Source organism: Theropithecus gelada, chromosome 3 (assembly GCF_003255815.1).
Source record: "Theropithecus gelada isolate Dixy chromosome 3, Tgel_1.0, whole genome shotgun sequence".
NCBI lineage: Eukaryota > Metazoa > Chordata > Mammalia > Primates > Cercopithecidae > Theropithecus > Theropithecus gelada.
In genome coordinates this window covers 17,433,515-17,457,203 of record NC_037670.1, presented here as the reverse complement: position 1 = coordinate 17,457,203, position 23,689 = coordinate 17,433,515, and the positions used below count along the sequence as shown (strand labels likewise).

Here is a 23,689-nt window from a genome sequence, read left to right as displayed (position 1 = left end):
CCGCCCCAAATGATGACCCGCCCCTCCTACTGCCGGTGCCCGCCCCGCTTCACTTCATTAGGGCCCCGCCCCGATTCTTGCCCCGCCCGCTCAATGTCCCGCTTACGACCCCGCCCACTACTAGTGACTAGCACGCCCTTTCGAGGCCCCGCCTCCTCCCCGCCCAATACTCGGCCCCGCCCTGCGCGTCTTTGGGCCTAGTCCCCGCCCCGCCCGCGGCCCCACCCCCGCCCCTTTGACTCGAGTTGGCTTTTTCCAGAGAACTTCCCGGGCTCGGATTGGCCGTGCCGGTCGATGTTCCGCCGTTTGATTGGCCCGCGGCGCCCGCTTTCGCGAGCCTGCCCTTAGGCGGGGGCGGGGCCGGCGGCGGCGCCCGGCGCTAGATTGGTTAGCGGCGCAGAGGGGCGGGCCCGCGCCGCGCGCAGCGCTCCGGCTGAAGCGCCTGAAGCCGCGACCGCCGCCTCAGCCGCCTCAGCCGCCTCAGCCGCGGTCGCCGCCGCCTCGGCCGACTTAGGCTTCGCCGCCGCCTTCTCACCCGCCTCGCCCGCCTCGCCCCGACCCCGCCCCGACCCCGCCCGGGCCTCCCGGCCTCTCCCCGCCGGCCCGCGGGCTCGCCGTCCGGCGCAGGGCAGGTGAGTGAGCGATGGCGGGCGGGGTCGGGGTCGGGCGCCCTTGCGGGTTACGGGGACCGAGTCCCCGACGGAGGCCGAGTGGCGGGGCGACCCCGGGCCGCGGCAAACTTCGCCCGAGCCGGGGCGGGCGGGGGTCCCGGGCTGGGTAGAGCCGTCCCCGACCGCCGCCGGCGCCTGCGGCGGCCCGGGGCAGCGAGGGGACCCGCGCTCCCTCAAGGTGCGGTCGCCAGGCCTGGCCCGCCCGCCTCCGCCCCTTCCCCAAATTCGGAAGTTGCGGCGGGAAGCCGAGAGCGCCTCGGACGTGGGTCAGAAAACGTCTGGACACTTGAGGCTTCAGTTTCAAAACGGCACAAATTTCACCTCTTGATCGAGAAGAGATCTGGGGAGCACCCCGGAGCGGCCGCGGCGGCTGGAGGGCGGCGGGGCGCGGCGCGGGGACTCCTCCCCCGGGACGGCCGCGGGCAGAGCGCGGCCTCACCCCTCGGTGACCCTGCGGAGAGCCGCGCGCGGGCGGGGGGGCGCGCAGGTCCCTCCTGTTGGTAGCTGTTTTGTTTTAATTTGGAGGGTGGTTAGAACGTGTTTCTTATTGTCCCCACACGTGTTCTAATTGGAAGTCTTGTTTTGCGAGAGTTTGTTTTTTCTTTTTGCCTGGTGGTGTTTTCCAGTATCCCCTCCCCCTACTCTGAAATACTGGCCTAAGAAATTTGAAAGTTAACCAAAAGTCGGGTTCTCCGTCTCGTGGCTCGGGGTTGATTATCTTCCACCGTCCTTCAGAGCAGCCTGGATTTGCAGGTCTTGTTAGCCCTCTATGTGAGCCCATAGCACTCTTAGTTGTTGAGTGTTTGTAGAGTGAGATTCACCAGAAGGAATCCTGGGCAGCAGGGCCTTGCGGAGAGGCCTTTAGAGATTTGACTGGGTAACTTACAGACTCCCCCCATTTCAAAAATATTTCCCTGGCAGAGGCCCTCACACATTCCTTCGAAATTGAGCTCACTTTGAGGGTCAAACTGTTGCCCTTTTTCTTTTCTTTGGACTTTCAGATGTGGATCCCAAAGGAGTGTGCAAGGGTGCTTCCCTATTTAAGAGAACTAACTCCCAGTCTCTTCATATTCAAGAACAATTCATCATCTTAAAGCATGTCAGAGATACTTACTTTAGCCCCAGAAGGAGTGTTTGTAGAACAGTGGCACTCTGAAGGGATCATTGGCAAGATCTGAAATGACCTGATTGATCCTCACATGAGAGAAGCAGAAATAGTTCTGGTGTTTTCAGACTTGGAGATCCATCAGAAAACATGGGGCCTTAACACACAAGTGCAGTGACCGACTAACTGATGTCTCACTTTCGAGTAGTATTTTTTTTTTGCTTGTGTGTAGATGCTGTTGTTTATACAGTGCAAGTTCATTACAAATGTTTTAGAACTTACATAGCTTCACGTATTTTCTTAGTTGATACTCAATATTATAAGGTTTTGAAAAAGTTTTGATGGTAAATGGGGTCTTTATAACTGAAAAAAAAAAAAAGGACTCTCTAGAATTCAGTGCTTTTTGGCTGGTATTGCCACAGGTACTGCTGATTAGTGGTGATATTGGACCTCAAAACATCTCTTTCCCAGATACCTTTATAATACTCAAGGTGGGGGAAAATCCACACAGCTTTGTGGTTACATTTTTAGTTATTTGTGAGAAAAAATTCAACACATGGTTATATATTGTTAGCTGTTTTGAAGAAGCTGTCCTTTACCCTATTGTTCTGAGGGAGGCTGAGAGCATGCTGCATTTATAAATTTGAAAAAGTCTCAGTGAGCTTCTTGAACTAACCTAGCCATTCAGATTTGGATTCTGTGTATCAGTTTTGATTATTTCAGTTCCTGTGTCAATGGCAGAATCATTTCTATTTTTACAAAAGTCTCAGGGCTTTATTGTAAAGGTGATCACTGAAGCAGATTTTAGTAGATGTAAGTTGTGTATCCTCTCAGTGAAGAAGGCTGTGCTTTGGGCCATAACCAAGGACAGTACTTGCTCATGTATTGGAATTGCCCCAACTTAAACATTAGAATAAATGCTGTAGATTTTGGGGCAGCTCTGATGTCTCAGCTCTCATCTCTGGTGGCAGTGACTCTCACAGGCAAGGCGTCATGGGCCCGCTGTCCATGGTGCTGAATCCGTGTCACCTGTTTCGCTGTGTGTGGGGGTGTGCGTGTGTGTGGGTGTGTTTTGCGTGGGGCGGGGGGCTCAAACTTCCTTTCCAGCGTACTTTAAAATTAATTTCAGTATTCATATGATTAAATAAAATTTGATCAGGGAAATTCTGTTGAATGGGAGCATGTCTTCAAAACACTTAAGCCATTTTATTCTTCTTTTTTTTTTTTTGAGACGGAGTCTTGCTCTGTCGCCCAGGCTGGAGTGCAGTGGCCAGATCTCAGCTCACTGCAAGCTCCGCCTCCCAGGTTCACGCCATTCTCCTGCCTCAGCCTCTGGAGTAGCTGGGACTACAGGCGCCCGCCACCTCGCCCGGCTAGTTATTTGTATTTTTTTAGTAGAGACGGGGTTTCACCATGTTAGCTAGGATGGTCTTGATCTTGTGACCTCGTGATCCGCCCGTCTCGGCCTCCCAAAGTGCTGGGATTACAGGCTTGAGCCACCGCGCCCGGCCTTATTCTTCTTTTTAAGGAGGATAGTTATGCTACAGCATTCCGTTTCCTTTGCTTAGTCTTCACCGTCTCTCTAGGTGGGAGTTTTGTTGCTTGAGTGTGGGCATCAAGTAACAAATCACTGACATTAAATGAAACCCTGTTTTCTTAACAACCATTCTTTTAAGAAAGTACTAGTTTGTTTTAGTCTGTTTTGTTTTGCTTATAACAGAATACCTGAAACTAGGTAATTTACAAAGAAAAGGAATTTATTTCTTATAGTCATGGAGGCTGAGAAGTCTAAGGTCCAGGGGCCAAAGCCACTAGCGCCAACTCACATGACAACCCACTAATCCATTAACCCTTGAATGGATTAATCCATTTTATGAGGGCAGAGCCCTCTTGATCCAATCACCTCTTAAAGGCCTCACCTCTCAATACTGCTGCATTGAGGATTATGTTTCAGCATAAGTTTTGGAGGGGATATTCCAGCCATAGCACCTTTATTACAATACAGACAATACATCTGTAGGCATATATCTACGTAGGGGCAACTTGTTCCCAAAAGGGTTGACTGTAGCATGTTTTGCATTCTCCAGCATGTTGATTCTCAGCCTTTCCTGATGAAGGGATCTGTTTATGTGTTGGGCTAGTGAGTGGTTGTCAGGCATTCCTGTTGTGTTAGACCCATGTCTACTCTCTTTTCTCTAATGTTGAGGACATTTTTGTAAATCATTTTACATGAGTCTTTTCTTTCTCTTGAAGTTAATTTTGTCAGTTACTTTAGAATTGCCCCACAGGTTAGCAGTAAAAAAAAAATGATAGATATCACTTGTGGTACAGAGATGGTTGCACGTGGTAGTAAATTGTATATCAAGCTAAGCAGTGGATTGTTGAGGTGCTTTTTGTTACAGTCATCTAAACTAATGCTTTGGCCCCATTTGTTGTACACTTAACCCAGGTTAGTTTTTGACATCTCTTTTGTTGACAGAAACTCAGGAAAACTTCCTTCTGCCTCATCCAAGCTTCAGAAATACTCCCTGATTGCCTACTCTTTGCCATTTCCTATGCTATGACCTGGGAACCCATGGGGGAATGAGACACAGTTCTTATTGAAGGGCTCACCAGTTCAGATTGAGGAAGGAACATGTAAACATATAATTACAGGGGGCCATAGTCAGTGCTGCAGTTGGGATACATAGAAAGCCAGGCAAATGTGTTGAGGGGCGATTCATTTGGGCCGAGAATCAGGGAAAGCTTTAGAGAGGAGGTGGTCTTTGGGCTGGGCCCTAGGGCATGAGTTATAATTGGGCGTGGATTGGGTATACATTTATTAGAAAAAGATTGGAAGGTTGGAATAACCGGAGTACAGAGTGCGTAGTGGTCTGGAGGCTGGAGGTACGGAAGCATAGTAAAGGAGTTGGGACCCTGCTGGAAGTGTTAGGGGCATTGTGAAATGGTTGGAACTCTGTTGGAGATGGAGGGGGGCGAAAGTGGAGGAGGAGTTGCATGGTAGGTAGAATAATGGCTCACAAAGCTGTCCACATCCTAATCTCAGGACTATGTTATGTTACATGGCAGGGGAGTTAAGGCAGCAGATGGAATGAGGTTGCTAATCAGCTGATTTTAAAATAGGGAGATTATCCTGGATTATCGGGGTGGGCTCTGAGTAATCACAAGGGTTCTTAAAAGTGGAAGAGAGAGGCAGAATAGTCAGTGTCAGAGTGATGTGAAGTGAGAAAGACTCTAACTGCCATTGCTGGCTTTGAGGATGGAAGTGTGCACTAGTCAAGGAATGTGGGAAGCCTTTGGAAAAGGCAAGAAAAGGGATTCTCTCCCCTAGAGACTTGGGAAAGGAATGCAGTCCTAGATTTCTAGCCCAGTGAGACCCTTGTCTGACTTGGGACCTCCAGAACTGTAAGGTAAATGTTTGTTGTATTAAAACACTAAGTGTCTGGAAGTTTGTTCCAACAGCAGTAAGAAACTGATACAAGCTGGGGCTCTTCATTTGGCAGTCTTAGCTGACAAAATTAAGGAGGAAATAACATGATTAGATTGGTTTTAGAAGATAAAATGATGGAGCTGCCACTTGGGGAGAATTCACTCCAGAGAAGCATAGTTCTATTCTCTATTTCACCTCCTAGGCAAGACTGGCATCTGATATTGTCTTATTTGGCCCAGATCCCACTTACAGTCTCTCTGAGCAGCTTCCACAGCCTCTACCCTTCCCAATTGCCGTGTCCCACTGGGTCATCTTTCCTCTGTGTTGGACACGTGGGAAAGAGTAGACCAGGTATATACTTACCACTGAGATTGTGTTGTCATAGGCTAGGCCCAATTCCAACCTCATAGTAGTTGTCAGATTACTTTCCAGAGGTTAGTTTCTTTACATCCTCACTAATCGTTTGTATCTTCAGATGTTTTAATTGTTGTCAATTGAGTAAATATTAAATATCTTACTATTTTAATTAGCATTTCCTTGGCTAGTGAGTTTGAGGATTTTCCACCCATACTTTGGCTACTTGAACTTCTTCTAAAAATTGTATTCTTATATTGTTTATCCATTTATTGTCTGGATTATCCTTTTTATAGCTTTTTAGAAGTTCTTTTACATATTCTAGATTATATTTGTATCCTGTTCTTTATCCTTTTAAATATGCTGTTTTGATGAACAGATGTTCAGTTTTAATGTAGTCAGATTTATCAATCTTTTCCTTATGGTTTATGGTGATTAAGTCTGATTTAAGAAATCTTGTGTTACTCCAAGGTCATTGTATTAGTCCATTTACATGCTGCTGATAAAGACATATCCGAGACTGGGCAATTTACAAAAGAAAGAGGTTTGATGAACTTACAGTTCCACGTGGCTGGGGAGGCCTCACAATGATGGTGTAAGGTGATGATGATGAAAGGTACATCTCACATGGCAGCAGACAAGAGAAGAGAGAGAGCTTGTGCAGGGAAACTCCCCTTTTTAAAACCATTAGATCTCGTGAGACTTACTTGCTATCACAAGAACAGCATGGGAAAGACCTGCCCCCATGATTCAATTACCTGCTTACTGGGTCCCTCCCATAACACATGGGAATTAAAGATGAAATTTGGGTGGGAACACAGCTAAACCATATCAGTCATAATAGATCCTCCTCTTTAAAAAATATTTAAATATTTGCTTTTTATAGTCTACTTGGAACTTATTTTTGTGTGGGGTATGAGATAGAGATCCAATTTTAATTTTTTTTCCAAATTGATAGCCAATTGTATCAGCTTTGTTTATTGAGTACAGTCCTTTCCCCAGTGATCTGCAGTGGTACCTTTGAAACACATCAGATTTCACAAATGCGTGGATCAGTTTCTGGTTTCTTTATGTACCTAATGATAACTTAATTTCCTTCTCCCTAGTTCTTAAATCTTTTATTGAGTTTTTTTTTTTTGTCTTTTTTCCTTTGCTTGGACCACTAGAGAAAGTTGCATGGAGATTGTGGTAAGATTATCCTTATATTGTTTTTCATTTAAAAGAAATGCTGTGAAAGACTTAATTGTGAACTTTGTTATTTTTTTTTTCTTGGTAGATTCCTTTATTAGGTTAAGGATGATCACATTTACTAGTAGTTTAATAAAAGCTTTTTTAAAAAATCATGAATAGATTTTGAATTTTCTCAAATGGCTTTCTATACAGTGTACTTATTTAGATAATTTTATGCTTTTCTTAAAACTTGTGATTGAGATGAAATATTTTATTCTTTTAATTTAAGTCATCTTTGATTTCCTGGGAGAAACTGTGATGTACTACATTAAAAAATATTATCGAGCCAGGTGTGGTGGCTCACACTTGTAATCCCAACACTGAGAGGCTGAGGCTGGAGGATCATTTGAGCCCAGGAGTTCAAAACCAGACTGGGAAATATAGTGAGACCCCATTTTTACAAAAACAAACAAACAAACAAACAAAAACTAAAGGAAAAAAATTGGCTGGGCATGGTGGCATGCATCTGTAGTCCCAGCGACTTGGGTACTTGGGGGACTGAGGTTGAAGGATCACTTGAGACTGGGAGGTTGAAGCTGCAATGAACTGTGATCATGCCTGTGTACTCCAGCCTAAATTATTGGACCCAATGTGCAAATATTTCATTTAGGATTTTGGCATATATATTCATAAGAGGTGTTGACCAGTGATAATCTTTTCTTGTATTGCCCTTATTCAGATTTGGTATCAACATGATACTTCATCATCTTTGTAATAGTTTCTTTCTGGGGACAGGGACTCTCTCTGTCGCCCAGGCTGGAGTTCAGTGGTGCTATCATATCCTACTGCAGCCTTGAACTGGGCTCCAGTGATCTTCTTGCCTTAGCCTCTTGATTAGCTGGGATTATAGGCACAAACCACCATGCTCAGATAATTTTTAAATTTTTTTTTTGTAGAATAAGGGTCTTGCTATGTTGCCTAGGCTGGTCTTGAACTCCTGGGCTCAAGAAATTCTCCCACCTTGGCCTCCCAAATGTAATAGTTTTGGAAAGGGAGGAATTTTTGTTTCCTGGAAATTTGGCAAAATCGATTCTTAGATGGTCTGGATCTGGACCTTTTTTAAACATGGAGCCACTTGCAGTAGCAATTAATCACTTTGGAAGGGTCGCTAGTCCATTCTGCTCACATTTCATTGGCCAGAAGGAGTCATTCTGGCCGTACCTAATTTCAGATGGGGCAGGGTGGTAGAATCTGCCTCATCCTGGAAGCTGGGGGCACTCAGTCCAATAGCACAAGGAAACAAATTTTGTCAATAATCTTGAGTGAGCGTGGAAACAGATTCTTCCTCAGTCAAGCCTTCAGGTGAGAACACAGCCTGGCTAACATTTTGAATGCAGCCTTGTGAGACCCTAAGCAGCGGACCCAGTTAAGCCTGCTTAAATTCCTCACAGAAACTGTGAGATATTAAACACATATTGGTTTAAGGTGTTAAATTTGTGATAGTTTGTTATGCGGCAATAGAAAACTGATGTATTGATTTCTACTGACCTCCCCTTAGAAGTGGATTTGGGTTGATGAAGGGTGTTTGACTCTATTTAAGGTAATCAGCTTATTATTTATTTTCTTTTATATGATGTTTTTTCTATTTATAAAAGTGATACAAATATTTTGTGTAGAAAAATTGGAACAAACAGAAGAGTATAAAGTAGAAGATCAACATTATCTGTAATCTTACCACAAAAGGATATTCAGTGTTTTTTCCTACTTATATTTTTGTATGATATGCATGTCCTAAAGTTGGGATTCATTCTGAAGTATGTTTTTTGAAGCAGTATTTTTCCTTTTACTAGATCATGAGCATTTCCTTGTCTCATAATGTGTTCTTCCAAAATATGATTTCAAATGGCTGCATACTATTCCGAAGTGTCCCAGTTTATTGAACCATTTCCCTATAGCTAGACATTTATGTTGCTTTAAAATACTCATCATTAATAAATAATGCTTTGAAAAATATCCTATACAAAAATCATTGTGCGTATCACTGATTGCTTCTAAATTTTTACTAAAGGTAGAACTATTAGCTCAAAGGTAGTAAATGTTTTTAAGTCTTTTTGTGCTTAACCATCTATCTTCCAACATTTCTAAAAAATAATATAAAACTTAGACATCTGTTTCTGTAACTCACCAGGTTGGGATAGGACAGAACTATTGATTTTTGAGCATCTAGGTTCCTGTTTTCTTAACCCTGTTTGCAGAGTGGTTTTAAATTATTCATTAAAGTGCAATATGGATTCTATTTATAGATGCATTTGTGTATGAGATCGCTCCCTTAATGTTTGGGGAAAAGCCTACAAATTGCTATTATCACATTCCTATCTTTGTAAATCTTTTTCTACTCCTATTCACCCTTTCTTTGTTCTCAGTCAACCCAGTAGAGACACTGAGACAAATAAGGCCTTGTATCCTTATATTACTCAGATAAAATGGCTATTCTGAGCCAGACCTTGTTCTTTTCTTCTTGACATTTATTAACTAGTGGATCTCAAAAAGATGAGCCATCAGAATATTAATGATTAATATTTTCCTGGTCTCTAAAGTAATGGATGTTTGTATAGAAAATTTCTAAAGGAGAGATTAGCATAAAAAGCAGAATAACAATAAAATATATATATATATATTTTGAGATGGAGTCTTGCTCTGTTGCCCAGGTTGGAGTGCAGTGGCATGATCTCAGCTCACTGCAACCTCCTCCTTCTGGGTTCAAGCAGTTCTCCCTGTCTCAAGCTCCAGAATAGCTGGGATTACAGGCATGTGCCACCATGCCTGGCTAATTTTTGTATTTTTTAGTAGAGATGGGGTTTCACCATGTTGGCCAGGCTGGTCTCAAACTCCTGACCTCAGGTGATCCACCCGCCTCGGCCTCCCAAAGTGCTGGGATTATAGGCGTGAGCCACCACACCCGCCCTGATGACTAATATTTTGTTTGGAGTTTTTGCATTTGTGCCTGTGAGTAAAATTGGCTCATAATTTTCCTTTATTATAGCTGTTCTCTTTCTAATCTGAGATGAATACTTAATTTATTAATTTGCAGCTTTTTCTTGTTTTCTAATATGTGTGTTTAAAGTGATATATTTTCTTGTAAACAGTGCCTCAACTACGTCATACAAAGTTAGATTTAAGGCATTTTCATTATTGTTTGTTGTACTTTCTTATTTCCATTATGGTTTTTTCTTTGATTCCTAGGTAATTTAGAAGAACATTTAAACATTTCTAAACATATGCATATTTTCTTGTTTTATTATTCTTCAGGACCATTATATTGCCCAAAGATCTTGCTTTCTATGATTTTAATCCTTTGAAATTTGCTGGTTTGCCTTATGGCCCAGAATATGGTATGTAAGTTTTCTCAGATATTCCTATGTGCCTGGAAATAATTGGGTTCAATGTACTATACTACATATTTTGTTTAGCTGAGTTGGTAAGCATATTATATCTGCTTTCTTACTAGTTTTTTTTGGTTGTTATATTCATCACTGAGATAATTACACAATTTCATTATGATTATGGATTTGTCTCATTTTTCCTTCCAGTTCTGTCAGTTTTTATGTACAAATTTTTGAGACTGTGTTGTCAGGGCCACACAGATTTAAAACTGTTAGGTCTTCCTGATGAATGGAGACTTTAATTATTATGACTGTTTCTCTTTGTATCTAGTAATGAATATTTGACTTTATGATATGGTATGTCTGATGTTAATATTAACATACCTGTGCTGGATGTTTTAGGCTCATATTTACATGATATCTTTGTTTTTTATCTTATTCTCGACCTTACTATAGTTTTATGCTTTAGGTATGTCTCTTGCAAAGAGTATAGTTAGATTTTTTTTTTTTTTTTTGAGATGGGGTCTTGCTCTGTCGCCCAGGCTGAAGTGCAGTGGTGCGGTCTCGGCTCCCTGCAAGCTCCGCCTCCCAGGGTCACGCCATTGTCCTGCCTCAGCCTCCCGAGTAGCTGGGACTGAGGTGCCCAACACCATGCCTGGCTAATTTTTTTTGTATTTTTTGGTAGAGACGGGGTTTTGCCGTGTTAACCAGGATGGTCTCGATCTCCTGACCTCGTGATCCGCCCACCTTGGCCTCCCAAAGTGCTGGGATTACAGGCGTGAGCCACTGCGCCTGGCCGATATATTTTTTTTTTCATTCAGTCTGACAGTCTGTGTCTTTTAGTTGGAACAGTTCATTTACATTAAATGTAATTACTGATCTATTTGGGTTTAAATTCATCATCCTATTATGTATTTGTCTTGTTCTACATTTTCTGTGTTTATTTTTCTCTCTTTTTCTTGCATTATTTGAATCTGATTATGTGATTTTTTGAAAAAATCATTCCATTTTTCCACCTTCTCCAGTAGATTGGAGATTATGTCCTATTTTTCGTTCTTTTAGAGGTTATTGTGTAAATTGTTACTAACTTATCCAGATAATGTAGTTATACCTTTATCTTTCTCCTAGACAAATCATAGTTTCTTAGAAGACTTGAACTCTATGAGCCCCCCTCCAGTTTCATATGTGCTTATTATTGTGCACTTTAATTCTATATATTCTTTTTAAATTCAGTGAAATAAATTAATATTAGCAGTATTATATTAACAATATTGGTATTAATAGTATTATTACTGGTAACATTAACAGTATTGTATTAACAGTAATATTAACAGTTAGTGTTCTTTTAGATTTTTTCAGATACTTGTCTTTGCTCTTCATTGCTCTCTGGCATTTCTGACTTATTCTGGGATGGTTTCATTTCTGCCCAAAGGGCCCTCTTTAGAAATTCCTTTACTGTAGGTCAGCTGATGTAGACACTGCATATATATATATATATAGTTTTTTTGTTTTTTGTTTTTTTTTTTTTGAGACGGAGTCTCGCTCTGTCGCCGGGGCTGGAGTGCAGTGGCCGGATCTCAGCTCACTGCAAGCTCCGCCTCCCGGGTTCACGCCATTCTCCGGCCTCAGCCTCCTGAGTAGCTGGGACTACAGACGCCCGCCACCTCGCCCGGCTAGTTTTTTGTATTTCTTAATAGAGACGGGGTTTCACCATGTTAGCCAGGATGGTCTCGATCTCCTGACCTCGTGATCCGCCCGTCTCGGCCTCCCAAAGTGCTGGGATTACAGGCTTGAGCCACCGCGCCCGGCCAGTTTTTTTTTTTTTTTTTTTTTTGTTTTGAGACTCGCTCTGTTGCCAGGCTGGAGTGCAGTGACGCGATCTTGGCTCACTGCAACCTCCGCCTCCTTGGGTTCAAGTGATTCTCCTGCCTTAGCCTCCCTAGTAGCTGGGACTACAGATGCACACCACCACACCCAGCTAATTTTTGTATTTTTGGTAGAGACAGGATTTCACCATGTTGGCCAGGATGGTGTCTATCTCTTGACCTTGTGATCTGCCCACCTTGGCTTCCCAGAGTGCTGGGATTACAGGAGTGAGCCACTGCGCCTGGCCAACATTATGTATTTTTTAATCTAAAAATATTTTTATTTCATCTTTTAACATATTCTTTCAACTTACTTAAACATTTTGTGGGATATAATTCACACACCATAAAATTCACCCTTTTAAAGTTTACAGTTGAGTGTTTTTTTGGTGAATTTTCAAGGTCATGCAACTATCATCACTACATAATTCTAGACCCTTTTCTTCACTTCAAAAAGAAACCTCATACACAGTAACTACCTGTTTCTCCCTCCCCAAAGGCCCTGGCAACTGTTAATTTAGTTTTCATCTCTAAGAATTTGCCCATTATGAACGTTTCATATGAGTGGAATTATATAGGATGTGGCCTTTTGTATCTGGCTTCTTTCACTTTGCATAACATTTTCAAGCTTTATCCATGTTGTAGTATGTATCAGTATTTCATTCCTTTTTATGGCTAATATTCAGTTGTATAGATATATGGCATTTTGTTTATCCATTCATCAGTAGATAGACATTTTGGTTGTTTTTTGGCTGTTGTGAACAACATGCTATGAAAAGTCGTACGTGTTTTCATATGAATATATGTTTTCACTTGTCTTGGGTTTACACTAGAAGTAGAATTGCTGAGTCATACAGTAACTCTGTTTAAATTTTTGAATAACTGCCAAGTTGTTTCCCAAAGATGTTGCAGCATCTTCGGAAAACAATTTGGCAATGTAAAATTCCAAACAATTTGGAATGTAAAATGCTGCACCATTTTATATTCCCATCAGTAATTTATGAGGGTTCCAATTTCTGCACATTCTCTCAAACACTTGTTATTTTTCAGTTTTTTGATTATAGCCATGTAGTGGATGGGAAGTAGTAGATATTGTGGTATTAGCATTTCTGTAGTGACTGATGATATTCAACCCTTTTCATGTACTGCTTATTGGCCATTTTTGTTTTTTCTTTGGAGAAATGGCTATTTAAATCCTTTGCACAAGACTTCATGACTAAAACACCAAAAGCAATGGCAACAGAAGCCAAAATTAACAATTGGGATCTAGTTAAACTAAAGAGCTTCTGCACAGCAAAAGAAACTATCATCAGAGTGAACAGGCAACCTACAGAATTGGAGAACGTTTTTACAATCTATCCATCTGACAAAGGTCTAATATCCAGAGTCTACAAAGAACTTAAACAAATTTACAAGAAAAAAAAAAACACAAGTCCATCAAAAAGGGGCGAGGGATATGAACAGAAGAAGACATTTATGCAGCCAACAAACATGAAAAAAAGCTCATCATCACTGGTCATTAGAGAAATGCAAATGAAAACCACAATGAGATACCATCTCACACCGGTTTGAATGGTAGTCATTAAAAAGTCAGGAAACAATAGATGCTGGAAAGGATGTGGAGAAATAGGAACGCTTTTACACTTTTGGTGGGAGTATAAATTAGTTCAACCATTGTGGAAGACAGTGTGGCAATTTCTCAAGGATCTAGAATCAGAAATACCATTTGACCCAGGAATCCCATTACTGGGTATATACCCAAAGGATTATAAATCATTCTACTATAAAGACATGTGCATACATGTATTTATTGCAGCATTGTTCGTGATAGCAAAGACTTGGAACCAACCCAAATGCCCATCAGTGATAGACTGGATAAAGAAAATGTGGCACATATATACCATGGAATACTATGCAGCTGTAAAAAAAGATGAGTTCATGTCCTTTGCTGGGACACGGATGAAGCTGGAAACCATCGTTCTCAGCAAACTAACACAAGAACAGAAAACCGAACACTGCATGTTCTCACTCATAAGTGGGAGTTGAACAATGAGAACACATGGACACAGGGAGGAGAACATCACACACCAGGGCCTGTCAGTGGTGGGGGCCTAGGAGAAGGATAGCATTAGGAGAACTAATGTAGATGACATGTTGATGGGTACTGCAAACCACCCTGGCACTTGTATACCTATGTAACAAACCTGCACATTCTGTACATGTATTCCAGAACTTAAAGTATAATAAATTTTTAAAAAGCTGAAAACAAAAACAAAAATAAATCCTTTGCCCATTTAAAAACTGGATTGTCTTTTTATCGCTGAGTTGTAAGTGTTCTTTATATATCCTGTATATTAGTCCCTTATCAAGTATATGATTTGCAAATATTTCCCCTTGAACTGTGAGTAGTCTTTTCATTTCTTTTCTTTCTTTTCGAGACAGAGTTTTACTCTGTCACCTAGGCTAGAGTGCAGTGGTGTGACCTCGGCTCACTGCAAGCTCCGCCTCCCAGGTTCATGCTGTTCTCCTGCCTCAGCCTCCCGAGTAGCTGGGACTATAGGCGCCCGCCACCGTGCCCGGCTAATTTTTTGTATTTTTAGTAGAGACAGGGTTTCACCATGTTAGCCAGGATGGTCTCGATCTCCTGACCTCGTGATCCACCCGCCTCAGTCTCCCAAAGTGCTGGGATTTACAGGTGTGAGCCACCGCACCCGGGCTCATTTTTTTGATAGTATCCTTTGATGCACAAATGATTTTTATTTTGATAATACCACATTTATCTATTTTTTTTTCTTTTGTTGCTTATGCTTTGCCATATTTAAGACATTGCCTAATCCTAGGTCAGACAGATTTATACCTCTGTTTTATTCTACATCTGTTTTATAGTTTTAGCTCTGAAATTTAGGTCTTTGGTGCATTTTGAGTTAATTTTTATCTGTGGTATGAAGGAGGAGTTTAACTTCGTTCTTCTGCCTGTGGCTGTCTAGCCCTGGTACCATTCGTTCAAAAGACTACCTACTGAATGGCCTTAGCACTTTTGTCAAAAATCAATTGACCATAAAATATGGGCTTATTTCTGAACTCTCCACTCTATTCCATGGACCTATATGTCTGTCTCTATGCCAGCAGCACACAGTCTTGATTATTGTAGGTTTGTAGTAAGTTTTAAGATTGGGAAGTGTGAGTCCTTCAACTTTGTTCTTTTTATTTATTTTGGTTATTCCTGGTCCCTTGCATTTCCATATAATTTTTAGGTTTGGTTTGTCACTTTCTGGAAAAAAAAAAAAAGGCAGGTAGAATTTTGATGGGGATTAATTGAATGTGTAGATAATTTGAGGAGTATTGTCAGGTTAACAATATTAAGTTTTCCAATCCATGAGCATAGGACTTAGTAGCTATAATAGTTTTTTAGTGGATTCCTGAGGATTTTCTCTATGTAAAAATATATCATCTGCAGATATATATGCTTTTAATTCTTTGTTTCTAATCTGCATGCCTTTAAAAAATTTTTCTCGTGTAATTGCCCTGGTTATAACCTTTAACACAGTGTTTAATTGTTGTGGCAAGGGTGGACATCATTGTTTGTTCCTCATCTTACGGGGAAGCTTTTAGCCTGTCACCAGTAAGTATAGTTAGCTGTGAATTTTTATAGATGCACTTAATTGGGTTGAGGAATTTCCCTTCTATTCCTATTTTGTTGAGTGTTATTATCATGAAAGGGTGTTGAATGTTGACAGATGCTTTTCCTGCATCTATACTATGTTATTTTTGTCGTTTATTATATTAATGTCATGTATTACATTGATTCAGTTTTGTATGTTGAGCCAACTCTGAATTTCTTAGATAAATCCCACTTGTCATGGCGTATAATCCTTTTTATATATTGGTGGATTTGGTTTTGCCAGTGTTTTGTTGAGGATTTTTTGAGATGGAGTCTCCCTCTGTCACCCAGGCTGGAGTGCAGAGGTGCGATCTCAGCTCACTGCAGCCTCTTGCCTCCTGGGTTCAAGCAATTCTCCTGCCTCAGTCTCCCAGGTAGCTGGGATGACAGCTGCGTGCCTCCATGCCCGGCTAATTTTTGAATTTTTAGTTGAGACAGGGTCTTACCATGTTGGCCAGGCTGGTCTCGAACTCCTGACCTCAAGTGATCCACCTGCCCCGGCCTCCCAAAATGCTGGGATTACAGACATGAGCCGCCACATCCGGCCTTGTTAAGGATTTTTTTTTTTTTTTTTTTTTTTTTTTTGACACGGAGTCTCGCTCTGCCGCCCAGGCTGGAGTGCAGTGGCCGGATCTCAGCTCACTGCAAGCTCCGCCTCCAGGGTTCACGCCATTCTCCCGCCTCAGCCTCCCGAGTAGCTGGGACTACAGGCGCCCGCCACCGCGCCCGGCTAGTTTTTTGTATTTTTTAGTAGAGACGGGGTTTCACCGTGTTAGCCAGGATGGTCTCGATCTCCTGACCTCGTGATCCGCCCGTCTTGGCCTCCCAAAGTGCTGGGATTACAGGCTTGAGCCACCGCGCCCGGCCTATTAAGGATTTTTATGTTTGTATTCTTAAGGCATGTTAATCTGTAGTTTTCTTGTGATCTCTTTGTCTGGTTTTGGTATTAGGGTAATACTGGCCTTATAGAATGAGTTGGGAAGTGTCTGTTTCTCCTTGTGAAGGATTGGTGTTCATTCTTCTTTAAATGTTTGGTAGAATTTAATAGTGAAGCCATCTGTTTCTAAATTTTTCCTTGTGGGAAATTTTAAAAATACTGAATATCTTTACTTGTTTTAGGTTTTTTTCAGATGTACTATTTTTTGGGTTAGTTTTGATAGTTTCTGTCTTTCTAGGAATTTGTGAATTTCACCTATTGGCCAACAGATGTTCATAATATTTCTTTATAGTCCTTTTATTTCTGTAAGGTTGGTAATTTTCTTTCTGATTTTAGTAAATTGACTTCCCTCTTTTTTTCTTGGTCATTGTAGATAAAAGTTTGTCAATTTCGGTGGTCTTTAAAAAAAAGAAAAAGCAACTTTGGTTTCATTGTTGTGTTTCTATTTTCTATTTCATTTTTGCTCGAATATTTGTTTTTTTCTTCCGCTTGTAAAGGTTTAGTTGGCTCTTTTTCTAATTTCTTAAGGTAGAACGTTAGGTTATTGATTTGAGGTATTTCTCTTTTAATATAGGTGTTTACAGCTATAATTTTGTAAGAACTGCTTTCACTGCCTTTCATAAGTTTTGATATGTTGTGCTTTCTTTTACTTTACTTTTTTTTTTTTTTTTGTGAGACAGGGCCTTGGTCTGTCATGCAGGCTAAAGTGCACTGGTGCCATCACAACTCACTGCAGCCTCAACTTTGAGTCTCCTGAGCTCAAATGATCTTCTCACCTCAGCCTCCTGAGTAGGTGGGACTACAGGTGCATTCCCCCACACCTGGCTAATTTTTAAATTTTTTGTGGGACACAGGGTCTTGTCATGTTGCTCAGGCTGGTCCTGAACTCCTGGGCTCAAGCAGTCCTCCTGCTATGGCCTCCCAAAGTGCTGGGATTACAGGTGTGAGCCACTGTGCCTGGCCTCATTTTTAATGATCTCAAAGTCTTTTCTAATTTCCCTTGTGGTTTTTCCTTTGACTCTGGTTATTTAGCAGCGTATTGTTAAATTTCCACAGACTTTTGAATTTCTTAAATTTCTATCTGTTACTGATTTCTATTTTTTTCCCTTGTGGTTGGGGAACATATTTTATATTATTTCAATCCTTTAAAATTTTGAGACTTATTTTCTTGGCTAACACCTGGTCTATTCTAGAGAATGTTCCATGTGTATTTGAGAATAATATGTTTTCTGCTTTTTGAATGGAGAATTCTATAAATGTCTGCTAGGTCTAATTAGTTTATTAGTATTGTTTAAATCTTTTGTTTTCTTTCTGATTTTCTGTCTTGCATTCCATCCTTTATTGAAAGTGGACTTTTGAAGTTTCCAACTATGACTGTTGAACTGTCTGATTCTCCCTTTGTTTCTCTTAATTTTTTGTTTCATGCATTCTGGGGCTTTCTTATATATATATACACACACACATATATATGTATATAATTGTTAGAGCCTCTTGATGAATTGACCTTTTTATGATTATAAAATATTCTTTGTCTCTAATAACAATTTTTGTGTTAAAGACAATTTTTTTCTGATGTTAATATAGCCATTCAAGCTCTCCTTTGGTTACTGTTTGCATCGTATATAGTTTTACATGCTTTCAACCTATTCTTTGAATTTAAGTGTCTTTCTTATATACTACATATAATTGAATCATTAAAAAAATCCATTTAGACAATTTTTGTGCTTATATTGGAATGTTTAATCCATTTACATTTAATGCAATTTTGATAAGGCAAAATTTATGCCAGCTGTTTTGCTTCTTGTTTTCTCTATGCAATGTCTTTTTGAATTTTCTGTTACTCGATTACTGACTTTGTGTTAAATAGATATTTTCTAGTGTACTGTTTTATTTCCCTTATCATTTATTTTACTATTTTTTATTTTCTTAGGGGTTACTTGGGATCTTACTACTGGCAATTTATAACAGTTTAGTTTGGATTAGTACCAGTCTAATTTCACTAGTATACAAAAAATTTGCTTCTATCTAGCTCCATTCCCTCCTCCTCCCTTTGTGCTGTTACTGTCATACAAAGTACATCTTACTGGGCATGGTAGCTCACGCCTGTAATCCCAACACTTTGGGAGGCCAACACGGACAGATCACTTGAGGTCAGGAGTTCGAGACCAGCCTGGCCAACATAGTGAAACCTGGTCTTTATTAAAAAATAAAAAAATTAGCCGGGCGTGGTGGCACGTGCCTGTAATTCCAGCTACTCGGGAGGCTGAGATAGGAGAATTGCTTGAACCCAGGAGGCGGAGGTTGCAGTGAGCTGAGATTGCACCATTGCACTGCAGCCTGGGAGACAAAGCGAAACTCCATCTCAAAAAAAAAAAAAAATGTATATATCTTGTACATTCTGTGCATTTCAAAACAGATTTGTAATTATTGTCTTTTACAGTTATCTGTACTCATTACAGTTTTGTTTTAATTTTTATTTTTCAATTTAAAAATAGATTTAGAGGGAACAAGTACAGTTTTATTACATGCATGTATTGCATACTGGTGAAGTCTAGGCTTTTAGTATAAGCATCACCCAAATAGTGTACATTTTAACCATTAGGTAATTTCTCATTCCTCACCCCCCTCATCCTCCCACCTTTCCAAATATCTGGTGTCTGTTATTACATTCTATGTGTCCATGTGTACATATTACTTAGCTCCGATATTCTCTCATAAGTGAGAATATATGGTATTTGACTTTCTGTTTCTGAATTATTTCACTTAAGATAATGGCCTCCAGTTCTATCTATGTTGCTGCAAAGGACATGATTTCATTTTTTTATATGGCTCAGTAGTATTTTTTTGGTATATGTATACTACATTTTCTTTATCCACTCATCTGTTCATGGGTACTTAGGTTGGTTCCTTATCTTTCTATCGTGAATAGTGCTGTAATAACATATGAGTACAAGTATCTTTTCGATACAGTGATTTCTTTTCCTTTGAGTAGATAGCCAGTAGTGGGCTTGCCAGATCGAATGGTAGTTCTATTTCTATTTTTAGTTCTTTGAGAAATCTCCACACTGTTTTCCATAGAGATTGTACTAACTTCCATTTGTGTTCCTTTTCTCTGCATACTTGCCAACATCTGTCAGTTTTTGACGTTTTAGTAATAGCTATTCTGAGTGTTGTAAGATGATATGTCATTGTTGTTTTAATTTGCATTTCTCTGATGATTAGTGATATTGAGCACTTTTTCAAATGTTTTTTGGCTATTTGTATATCTTTTGAAAAATGCCTGTTCATGTTTGCTCACTTTTAATGGGATTTGTTTTTTTCTTTCTTGTCAAGTTGTTTGAGTTTCTTGTAGGTCCTCGATATTAGTCCTTTGTTGGATGTATAGTTTGCAGATATTTTTCCCATTCTGCAGGTTGTCTCTTCACTCTGTTGATGATTATTTTTGCTGTACAGACACTTTTAAGTTATTATTAAGTCTCATTTGTCTATTTTTGTTATTGTTGATCTCAATTCACTGCAGCCTCTGCCTCCCAGGCTCAAGTGACCCTCCTGTCTCAGCCTCTCAAGTAGCTGGGACTACAAGTGTGTGCCAATATACCTAAGTTTTGTGTGTGTGGTTTTTTTTTTTTTTTTTTTTTTGTAGAGATGGAGTGTCACCATATTGCTTAGGCTGGTCCTGAACTCCTGGGCTCAAGCAATCCACCTGCCTTCAGCCTTCCAGAGTGTTGGGATTACAGGTGTGAGCCACTGTGCCTGGCCTGAATTTGCTTTTGAGGTCTTAGTCATGAATTCTTTGCCTAGGCAAATGTCCAGAAGAGTTTTTCTGTGGGCAGCAAGCCACCCAAGTGCTGAGGCCAGAGACTGAGGGCATGAACTGTTCCAGTATAATAAAATATATAAAATAACAAGTTATACTAGATATAGATCGTAGATATGATTATATGTATCACTAATCATTAGTTTGTAGTGGTTACTTTTTATTCAAATATTATAATAATCCTCGCTCTACAATCATAACCTAGGAAAAACCAGGCCATACAGAGATAGGAGCTGAAGGGACATGGTGAGAAGTGACCAGAAGACAAGTGTGAATCCTGTGTCATGCCCAGACAGGACCACTAGAGGACTCCTTGGTCTAGCGGTATTGCCAGCATCTGGGAAGACGCCCGTTGCCAAGCGGACTGTGGTCTAGCGGTAGCGTCAGTCCCAAGGAAAAGCACCCGCTACTTAGCAGACCAGGAAAGGGAGTCTCCCTTTCCCCGGGGGAGTTTATAGAAGACTCTACTCCGCCACCTCTTGTGGAGGGCCTGACATCAGTCAGGCTCGCCCGCAGTATCTGGAGGCCTAATGGTCTCCCTGTGATGCTGTGCTTCAGCGGTCATGCTCCTCGTCCACTTTCATGTTCCATCCTGTACACCTGGCTCTGCCTTCTAGATAACAGTAGCAAAATTAGTGAAAGTACTAAAAGTCTCTGATATGCAGAAATAATGGCGTAAGCTGTCTCCTCTCTCTTTCTCTGCCTAGACTGCCAAACAGGGAAGGGCCCCATGTCTAGTGGACACATGACCCACGTGACCTTACCTATCATTGGAGATGGCTCACACTCCTTACCCTGCCCCCTTGTCTTGTATTCAATAAATAACAGTGCAGCCTGGCATTTGGGTCCACTACCGGTCTCTGTGTCTTGGTGGTTGTGGTCCCCCAGGCCCAGCTGTTTTTTCTTTTATCTCTTTGTCTCGTGTCTTTATTTCTACGATCTCTCATCTCCACATGCGGGGAGAAAAACCCACTGACCCTGTGGGACTGGTCCCTACATCTTTCCTAGGTTTTCTTGTGGAATTTTTATAGTTTTAGGTCTTACATTTACTTCTTTAATCTTTCTCGAGTTAATTTTTGTATATGGTGAGAGATAAGGGTCTAGTTTTCTTCTGCATATGGCTATCCAGTTTTCCTATCGCAATTTATTGAATAGAGTGTTTTTCCCCAGTGTTTTGTTAGCTTTTTGAAAATCAGTTTTCTGTAGGTGTGTGGCTTTGTTTCTGATTCTCTATTCTGTCCCCATTGATCTATGTGTCTCTTTTAATACCAATACCATGCTGTTTTGGTTACTGTAATCTTGTAGTATAATTTGAAGTCAGGTAATGTGATGCCTCTAGCCTTGTTCTTTTTGATTTGGTTATTTGGGCTCTTTTTGGTTCCATATGAATTGTATGATTGTTTTCCCTAACTCTATGAAAAATGACATTAGTGTTCTGGTAAGAATTGCATTGAGTCTGTGGATTGCTTTGGGCAGTATGGTCATTTTAATGATACTGATTTTTCCATTTCATGAGCATAGGATGTTTTTCCATATGTTTGTGTCATCTACAGTTTCTTTCATCAGCATTTTGCTGTTGTCCTTGTAGAAATCTTTCACTTTCATGGTTAAATGTATTCCTAGGTATTTTATTATTTTTTTGTAGCTATCACAAATGAAATTGAGTTCTTTATTTGGTTTTCAGCTTGATGGTTATTGGTGTTTAGAAATACTACTGCTGGGGTATGGTGGTTCATGCCTATAATTCCAGCATTTTGGGAGGCCAAGGCAGGAGGATCACTTGAGGCCAGGAGTTCAAGACTGTCCTGGGTAACATGATGAGACCCCCGTATCTACAAAAAATTTTAAAAAAAATTAGGGCAGGTATGGTGGTACATGCCTGTAGTCCTAGCTGCTTGGGGGGCTGAGGTGGGAGGATCACTTGAGCTCAGGAGTTTGAGGCTACAGTGAGCCTTGATCACACCACTGCACCCTGGCCTTTGTCACAGAGTGAGACCCCATCTTTAAAAAAAAAAAAAAGAAGTGAGGCCGGGCGCAGTGGCTCACACCTGTAATCCCAGCACTTTGGAAGGCTGAGACGGGCGGATCACAAAGTCGGGAGATCTAGACCATCCTGGCTAACACAGTGAAACCCTGTCTTTACTAAAAATACAAAAAATTAGCCGGGTGTGGTGGCGGGCGCCTGTAACTCCCAGCTACTCAGGAGGCTGAGGCAGGAGAAGGGCGTGAACCCAGGAGGCGGAGCTTGCCGTGAGCTGAGCTTGCGGCACTGCACTCCAGTCTGGGCGACAAAGCGAGACTCCGTCTCAAAAAAAAAAAAAAAAAGTGCTACTGATTTTTGTTGGTTAATTTTGTATCCTGAAATGCGACTGAATTCATTTATCAAATCCAGGAGTCATTTAGGGCTTTCTAGGTCTTTAGGGCTTTCTAGGTACAAGATCATATCCAAACATACAACCTTCCAAGATTGAACTAGGAAGAAATTAGAAATCCTGAACAGACCAATAACAAGTAGTGAGATTGAATCAGTAATAAAAATTCTACCAATAAAACAAAGCCCAGGACCAAATGGAATCAGAACTGAATTCTACCAGACGTGTAAAGAAGAACCGGTACTAATCCTACTGAAACTATTCCAAAAAATTGAGGAGGAGGACCTTCTCCCTAAGTCATTCTGTGAAGCTAGAATTACCCCCAAACCAAAGCCAGGCAAGGATACAATGAAAAGAAAACTAGACACCAATATCATTGATGAAAATACATGCAGAAATTCCCAACAAAATACTAGCAATCCAAATTCAACAACATATCGAAAAGATAATACACCACAATTAAGTGGGTTTTATTCCAAGGATGTAAGGATGGTTCAACATATGCAAATCATTAAATGTGATTTACCACATAAACAGAATTAAAAACAAAAAACATATGATTATCTCGATAGATGCAGAAAAAGCATGTAATAAAATTCAATATCTTTTCATGAAAAAATCTTCAATAAACTAGGCATAGAAGGAACATACCTGAAAAATAATTCAAACCATATATGAAAGACCCACAACCCACATCATTCTGAATGAGGAAACACCTAAAGCATTCCCTCTAAGAATTGGAACAAAACAAGGATGTCCATTTTCACCACTCTTGTTCATCATAATACTGGAAGTCCTAGCCAGAGCAGTCAGGTAAGAGAAAGAAATAAAAGGCATCCAATTTGGAAAAGAGGAAATATTATTATTTCTGCTCATTGATGATGTGTAGTTATCTTTTAAATCGGGTAGGAGGAAAGGGTTACA

The 23,689-nt window shown here is 40.7% G+C and overlaps 1 protein-coding gene across 4 annotated transcripts in view; it reads left to right on the top strand.

Annotated features, from left to right (window-relative positions):
- Positions 1–468: 468 nt before the first annotated feature.
- PCBP3 (poly(rC) binding protein 3) overlaps positions 469–23,689 on the top strand; it is a 279,224-nt gene continuing 256,003 nt past the window's right edge. For 3 of the 4 annotated variants that reach the window (XM_025378988.1, XM_025378992.1, XM_025378989.1), the window contains exon 1: positions 469–632. The gene's annotated coding sequence lies outside the window, so the exon portion shown is untranslated. The remainder of the gene's footprint in view (positions 633–23,689) is intronic. The other variant, XM_025378991.1, reaches the window with a different exon arrangement.